Below are 8,518 nucleotides of genomic sequence, written 5' to 3'. Positions count from 1 at the left end.
GCTGTTTCTTCATTACCATACAATATGTATATTTTAAACTGCTTCTCATCTAAATTTGCCTCCTGCTTGCTTAGTACAAACTCCATCTCTCCTTAAATTTCACAATTGATCTATTTCTCAAATAAGTTAATTTTGTCATTACTGTATATTCTGAGAGTTTAGATCCAAGTGCGCAGCCGTGTTGGTCTGAAGGAACAGAACAAAGTTAGAGTCAAGTTTCACCTTTAAGACCAACAAAGTTTTATTCAGAACGTAAGCTTTCGTGTGCTAGAAACACACTTCATCAGACAATAGGATGGAATGGCAAACGGTCCTCAATAGAGAGAGAGCAGTGAATTAGAATATAAAATCATGGAAATGTTTGTTGGCAGATTAAAAGAAGCATAATTTGGGGTCTGGTGATTATTAGTTTATGTTAACTGGGCTGCATCAACAAGGGGGCAATATAAGTCAGAATAGCAGATTGATGTCTACGTGAAGTGCCATAAACTGTGTTTATGGCACTTCACATAGTGTTTATGTGTTTATGGCACACTCTGTTGTGATGTTAGCTCTGGGTTTAAAATGAGGGCATTAGTTTCTCAAGAGGTTTAATTTAAACATGTAGCACACATATAAACACCATTCTAGTTTGCCATTAGAAAAAAAAGAACACATTAAAATATAGTGAAAGATGGTTTAGTATACGTGATGAGATAAACAGTCAATATTCCTTATTTGAGTATGTCAATACAAAAAAAAAACCCCATTATTCTGATTTGTTGTTCAGTCGCACAGTCAAGTCTGACTCTTTGCGACCCCATGGACAAAGTCACGCAAGGCCCTCCTGTCTTCCACCATCCTCCAAAGTCTGCTCAAATTCCTGTTATTATCAGTAATGCTGTCCAGCCATCTCATCTTTTGCCATCCCTTTCTTCTTTTGCCTTCTGTCTTCCCCAGCATCAGGATCTTCTCCAGTGAGATACAAATACTTTGGCCACCAAATGAGAAGGGAGCACTCTCATTTGCCCAATCTCTCTATATTTAGGACTGTTTGCCATTCCATCCTATTGTTTGATGAAGTGTGCTTTTAGCACACGAAAGCTTATGTTCTGAATAAAACTTTGTTGGTCTTAAAGGTACAACTTGACTCCTACTTTATTTTAAAAGTTTGTTTTCCCATTTTTCTAAGCATGGACAGATGTTTAGTTTCCATTTTTCTGTGTAGATAACTCTAGCTGCTCTCACCATATATTTGAATATCTCTTCCTGAATTTTTTGGTAATTTGTTAGCCAATATGCCTAATAGCATATTCTTATTTTCCATAGGCAATTTACATTTTAGCATGTTCTGCCTTTTTCGTATTTCCTTCTAATTGCTTTTTTATACATCCACCATATATGAAAGAAGGTTCCATCTATGTTTTGACATTTCCAGCATTTTCCTTTGTAGTTTTTATTTGCTTTCTCAATATCCTTTGGAGTTATATACAATCTAAAAAACAATTTATACCAATTTTCTCTCAATGGCTAGCTGGCTGTAAACTTGATATCTTTCCCCACAACTGTTCCCATTGATAAATGGATATCTTTTGTTTTGCATCCATTTCATCATACATTTCTTCACTTCTGTTTTTAGCTGGAGTAATACCTTATATATCCATTGTAGTAGCTGTTCTTTTTGTTTTATAATCAGTTGTTCAAATTCAGTCACATCTCTTAGGGCCCCCACCTTCAGTGTTGATTATCTTCTTTAATCTTGAAGCTGATTGATAATATAGCAACCACTGAATGTTTATACCTTCATCTCTACTATCTTGCCATGATTTGCTTTATCCCTGAGTATTTATCATCATACCATATGTTAAAAATCATTTTTTATTTCTTGTGTTCTCTTCGTGATAGGCTTCTATCGGGGACATGAGTGGAGAATTTGGAGGGCTCAATAAATTTTGGCATGTGAACCATATTCTCACAAGGCTTATATGACTTGTTTCTCATGTTATGATCATTTCAGTTGATTTCTTAATCCATAAATAATTGTGTAAACCTTCATTTAGGTTTACTTCATCTCGATTCAAGAGCTACTATTCTTTGTCTTGAGTTTTTAATCCAGCCTGAAATCCAGACCAAGCCTGCTACTGGATAATTTAATTTTATATTTGGAACTGCTAATCCTCCTCTCTTTTTCTCCTCTTGTAATATTTTGAAGCTTATTCTTGGTTTCTTGCCATTCTAAATAAATTGATAAAGTGTCCATGCCACTCTTTCAATTGTCTTTCTTCTATACGTATGGGCAAGATTTGGAACAGTTTTGGCAACACATTCCGGTTTGGTGTAGTGGTTAAGTGTGCGGACTCTTATCTGGGAGAACCGGGTTTGATTCCCGACTCCTCCACTTGCACCTGCTAGCATGGCCTTGGGTCAGCCATAGCTCTGGCAGAGGTTGTCCTTGAAAGGGCAGCTGCTGTGAGAGCCCTCTCCAGCCCCACCCACCTCACTGGGTGTCTGTTGTGGGGGAGGAAGGTAAAGGAGATCGTGAGCCGCTCTGAGACTCTTCGGAGTGGAGGGCAGGATATAAATACAATATCTTCTTCTTCTTCTTCTTCATTTTGATTGCAGAGATTTTTTCACAATCCCAAGATCATTCTTTTTTTCCCATCGAGATAAATTTGTTTGTATCAATGTCCAAATCTTCGTTTAGGTTTTTTTTTCAAAGATTAATGTTCTACTCAGTCATATTTATTCCAGAATATTTAATGAGGTTGGTGGCTACTATACACTCTGTATTCTTTGTATCTTCTTGTTACATTAAGCATTTTATTACATTCTTTGTTCTTTCTGTTAATTTTGTAGCATGAAAAGGATCCAAATTCTTTGATGTGTTCCATTACATACCATAATGATTTTTGGGAATTCAAGACTGTTAGAACCACATCATCTGCATAGCTTTTAATTTTGAACTCTACATCATCTACTTTTATTCCTTTAATCCTAGTGCCTTGTCTGATGTTTGTAGCTAGAATCTCTATTGCTAGGATAAATAGCAGAGGTGACAAAAGAGATGCCTGAGGTGTTCCTTTTTTGAATGAGATTGTGTTTGTTAACATGGCCCTACTGCCCACTAGGCGAATTCGGCATTTGCCTAGGGTGCTGGGAGGGGGGTGGCTGAATTGGGCTCCCCCCTCCCGGTACCAAGACAAATGCCTAATTTCCCTCTCTTGCCCACTGCTGTCACTCTTTATCTGGTGGCCTACTGGCTTCCGCTGGTGGCAGCAGGCAGGCCACCTTCTGCGTCCCCTCAGTCCAAGGATGCGCTCAGAGGAGTGATGCTGTCATCCTTCCTTACCTGCTTTGATGCAGCCACGGGCATTTCAGTATAGAGATGCCTGTGGCCATGTCAAAACAGATAAGGAGGAAGTTGCTCCTCTCAGCATTCCAGGGGAGGGGGCGCCACACTCCGCCCCTTTCCGGTGTGCTTAGAGAAGCAATGCTGTTGGTTTTCCTTATCCACTTTGACATGGCTGCTATACTGAGATGCCCATGACTGCAATGAAGCAAGTAGGACAATGTCATTCATCTGAGCATGCCGGGGGAGGAGGCAGAGTGTGGTTCCACATTGCGACACCACAGATAAGAGAAGAAGGAAGGTGGTGGAGGGAAGGGGGGGGTCATGTGGGGGTGTGCCTAGGGCCCCCCAGGTGCTCCGACTGGTGCTGCTCACCCTGCAGGTGGTGGGGCTCCACAGTTGTGGAGGGGGGCAGTGGACAGTGAGTTTGCCTGGGGCGCCATGTGCTCTAGGGCCAGCCCTGTTAGTTAATTTTTTATTTATTAAAATCTTTGCTTGCTGATTTGAGTAAATGCCATGTATCCAGCTCAAGATATTCAGGGCCATAGCTCATATTGTGAAATACATTAAATAAAAAAGGTCATGTTAAATTATCAAATACATGCTTTGCAAGCAGAAATTTAAAAATATTGCTTTCTTTCTCTTCTTGTTCACAAAATCAGTTGCATCTATTATAAACCATACATTATTTTTCATATATGACTTTGGTACAAAGCCTATTTGGTCATTGTGTATTAAATTTGGTACAATTTTTCTTAGTCTTTTTACCATTATTGTGGGAAAAAAATTATAATCTACATTCAGGAGAGAAATAGGTCTGTATTACTGTGGTAGTGTTGCATCACTGCCCTCTTTATGTATTAATGTTATATACATGTCTTGCTGTACTGGAGATATTATCTTTCTCCCCCCCCCCCCCTTTTTATCTTGGTCATTACTTTTTGTAATTATATCATTAATACTTTTTTTTGCTAATCGTTTTTAAATAATACTTCTTCAAAAATTTTGTAATACATTGTTGTCAGTCCATCCAGTCCCCTTTTTCATGTTCTTTATTGTCTGGGAAATTTCAAAAATTGTTATAGTTTGATTTTAATTTTTTCTATGTTATTCTGATGTAAATTTTATGGTTGGGGTATCTTTTGAATATTCTCTTAATAATTCTTCTGAAACAGACTTCTTTCTATATAATCCTGAAATAGCATTGATAAAGTGTTCCTGTATTTCTTTTTCTGCATATGTAATTTGATCTCCTTTCTTTACACCAGTTAGTACTCTGATTTCTTTTTTCCTTCCTAAGACAGTAAGCCAAATGTCTGCCAGCCAGGTTTGTTTGGTTACTCAAAATGTCTTCTTTTTAGACATTTTTTTTTTTTTTGGGGGGGGGGTTTAGTATACCTCTTCCATTTCTAACATGTCTAATTTGTGTTTTTTTTATTGTTTGATATCTGCTAGCATATCTTTATTAAGATTGCTTTTATGTTCTTTTTCCAGTCTCTGGATTTTTTCTACTATTACCTTAGTTTGTTTTAATTTTTCTTGCTTCTTTTTGTTGCAGCTGTTAGTAGAATTCCTCTGATAAAAACTTGCTTCTATATTTGTGTTTCTCGTAGGCATAAAGTATCTATGTTTTGCTTTTTAAATTGATTAAAAGTTTAGTTGCATTTTGAGGGAGAGTTCAGTCCATTAATATTTACTGAACTTGGTTTTTAATTTATCCATTTTGTTCCAATGTTGCTGCCACATCTAATTTATCCTTTTCTGTGTTTGTTTCTTCTTCGATGTTCTTAGTCTGTGAACTTTGCTTCAATTGCTTAGAAATTTTCCTTCAGTTTCTCTGTATAAATCCTCCACTTGCAATTCTTCAGCCACTTGCTTAAACTGTTCTTCTGTTGTGACTAGTTTCCTTCCTATTGGTAAGTACACTTCTGTCATGAATGGTATTTTCCAGTGGTATTTGGTTTATTTCTGGATGATCAAGAAGTGCCCATGAAGTGCCTAGGGAGTGGCAGATGGGTGCATGAGCACTCTGGATGCTCCTCCAGGGTGCCTGCAGCCTGTCCCTGTTCTGGGGGTGGGCCATGCACTGTACATTCCAGTGTGCTCCTGTTTCCACTGGCACACTTCCAGGTTGGCACACTTCCACTCTGAGCCAGCAGTGTGGAACCAACCTTAATGCTGCATCTTGTGTTTTCTTGTGATTGTAAAAAACAAATATATCTCAGAGTAACTTTTTCGTAAATGCAAATCTCAAATTAACTCTAAAAATTTGGTCAATATCAGGAAAGGCTCCTTGTTTCTTCAATTAATTCTGAAGTAAATCACAAAAGCTCTCTCCCAAAATCCTCTGTGATGCCTCTAAAAATACAGGTTATTGATTGAGGTTCCAGAATTTCAATTCTTTGTTCTGCCTTTTCAATCTGACACTATTGCCTTTCTAAATATATATCATCTTTTTTATTCTCTTTAATTCTTATAATTTCTTGTGCTTGTGCTCTTGCAGTTTTGTATTAATTTATGATAATCCAGCCAATAATTCTTGAGACACTTCTTGGATGTTCTTCCTTCCTCAGATTCTTCAATGTTTCTCTGAATATTTTTCTCAGATTCTTGTATTTTCTTCTGAACTTTTTTCTCAAATTGTAGCATTTGATTCTCCAGTGTTCCTGATCATTTTTCCATTGCTTTTTCTATTCTCTGATCTTTGTCTGTTTCATCTATTTTTCTTTTATCTTATTGACATGTTCCGGTTGCCATTCTTCTTTTGAAAAATATACAAATTTTCCATATATTATTTCCTTATACTGTTTTCTATGCAAGTGTACAAGTATACAATTGTCAAAAATTCTATCTATCTATCTATCTATCTATCTATCATCTATCTTTCATCTGTCTCTTATATTTCCCCTTACTATAGCACACACACATATTGCATTCAATGCTCCTTTTGTGTATGTGTGTATTTTTAAAAGGAGCAACTGAATGCAGTTCAGTAATTTATCTATGCACTGCTCACATAAATCTCTTGTTAATTATCTGTTATTCATAGACCATAAATTTTCAAGAAGTCTCCTCTTAACAGTGAAGTTGAATGCTGCTGGCAGCCTGCCAATCTTCCAAGTTGCAATTATAATTCTGTTAAGTATTATTGTTAAAATGAAGCCAAGGTGGCAAACTTTAAGAATGAGCCAAGAGATTACAGAAATTACAGAATGATTTAAAAACCAAACAAAAACAGGGTAAGGCTGCCTTTGCCAGCAAAAGCCCACTTGTTATCTACTGTCCTTGATGATATCAGAACCCAGTGGAACTTGATAAATCACCCCCTCACATGGGTTCACTTGTCAGTTGGGTCTCCCCCATGGGAGAGAGGTGGGGACATAGAAATAAATTCTCCCCTCTCCTAGAGTGGTATGCCTGATAGCAAGATAGGTCTGGAGACTTTAAAAATGTAATGATTTTCCTTGGAAGTCTTTTGAAAATTTTTTAATGCAATACTTGTTTTAAAAATGGGGATGATCTCATTTAAATCAAATGCTGTATTCAGAGATTCACCATGGGCTGGTTCAGGAGTTTAAAGGCTGCAAAATAAATTTCATTTCAAGCCTTTGGTGTATCAGTCATACTAACAGCAATCCAAGCAATGATATTTCCATTGCCTAAAACATTCACAGTAAGATATGTGCATTTCATTAATGTGTGATTCTCTATTATCTGCCTACATAGGAACCATTTAGTAATCTAAATAAAATTATTTTAAAAGCCTGTCCACACATTCTGATGATAGAGGCTTTACCTACCCTCTGGGTCTAACCATAGTTTGTTATGAACTCCTTATGTGGGGTTAGATCTGGGGGATTGTGCATTTTTGTATTTCCCAGTAATGCCATTTCCAAAACAGAAATCTGTCATAAATCTGCCACATTAAGGTCTTCTAGGTATTTGACAGTAATGCTTACATTCTCTTCTTCTCACAGATAATGTTTTTCATGGTTATGGAGACTGATTTTTTTCCTCTTTGTGGTAAGTCCCTGACACTAAATAAATAAATCAGAGCTTAGGGATGTTTTAGACTGAAATAATAGTGGGCCTTTAGTAACCAATCCTACAGCTTTATTTTTCAATTTGTATTTGTTAGTCTAAAACAGGCTGTGCTAATATGATTGAGATAAATTGTTAACTGTAGAGCAGAGACATATATAAGCCTATACAGAAGATATAATTTTTGTGCTTTGTGGTTCCATTTCTAAAACTGCTTCTAATCTAGACTAATATTAACTGTTCCTGTGTCTGTCTATTTGAGCATTCCTTTCATTAAAAACAAAATAATATGCTATTACCCATTCCATAGATGCTTTTGAGATGTGGTGCTGGAGAAGACTCTTGAGAGTCCCTTGGACTGCAAGAAGATCAAATCAGTCAGTCCTAAGGGAAATCAACCCTGACTGTTCACTGGAAGGTCAGATGCTGAAGCTGAAGCTCAAATACTCTGGCCACCAAATGAGAAGGGAGCACTCCTTGGAGAAGATTCTGATGCTAGGAAAGACAGAAGGCAAAAAAAGAAGGGGATGGCAAAAGATGAGATGGCTGGACAGTGTTACTGATGTAACAAACATGAATTTGAGCAGACCAGAGGATGGTAGAAGACAGGAGGGCCTGGCGTGACTTTGTCCATGGGGTCACGAAGAGTCGGATTGGACTGTGCGACTGAACAACAAAATCCATTCCATATACCTGCATGCTGTCAGTTGGTGGTTTCTAAGTATTCTGTTTTTTTCCTCTTTCAATTTTTCTCTACTGGAAGATAAAGTATTTCAAGGAGCATATGAATTAAGCTGTGGAAAGATCTAAAATGTGAGGGATGGGGGACTTTGAATATCCCAGTACGTTAGATATCTTCTTTGCTGTAATTTCTCTAGCATCCACTCCCAGGTCACTGCAGTTAAGACTAATTTTGTACAAAAAAAGAATCATAGGATAGCATCCTGTGCACCTGAAATAGAAAAAAATAACAGATAACATTTCCCTCTCCCATTCCTCTGCTGTGTCTTTCTTTCCTCTTTCTCTTTCTGAGCTAACTAGAATGCTCCAACACTCTACTCAAAATCCCTAGCACTGCAAGTAACTGAAGAAGTAATACCTGGTACAAGTTTATATGAGCAAATTGGGAATAATAGTACTTGCTTCTCA

This window comes from Heteronotia binoei, chromosome 16 (assembly GCF_032191835.1).
Source record: "Heteronotia binoei isolate CCM8104 ecotype False Entrance Well chromosome 16, APGP_CSIRO_Hbin_v1, whole genome shotgun sequence".
NCBI classification, from domain to species: Eukaryota; Metazoa; Chordata; class Lepidosauria; order Squamata; family Gekkonidae; genus Heteronotia; species Heteronotia binoei.
Note: the sequence above shows the minus strand (reverse complement) of the source record.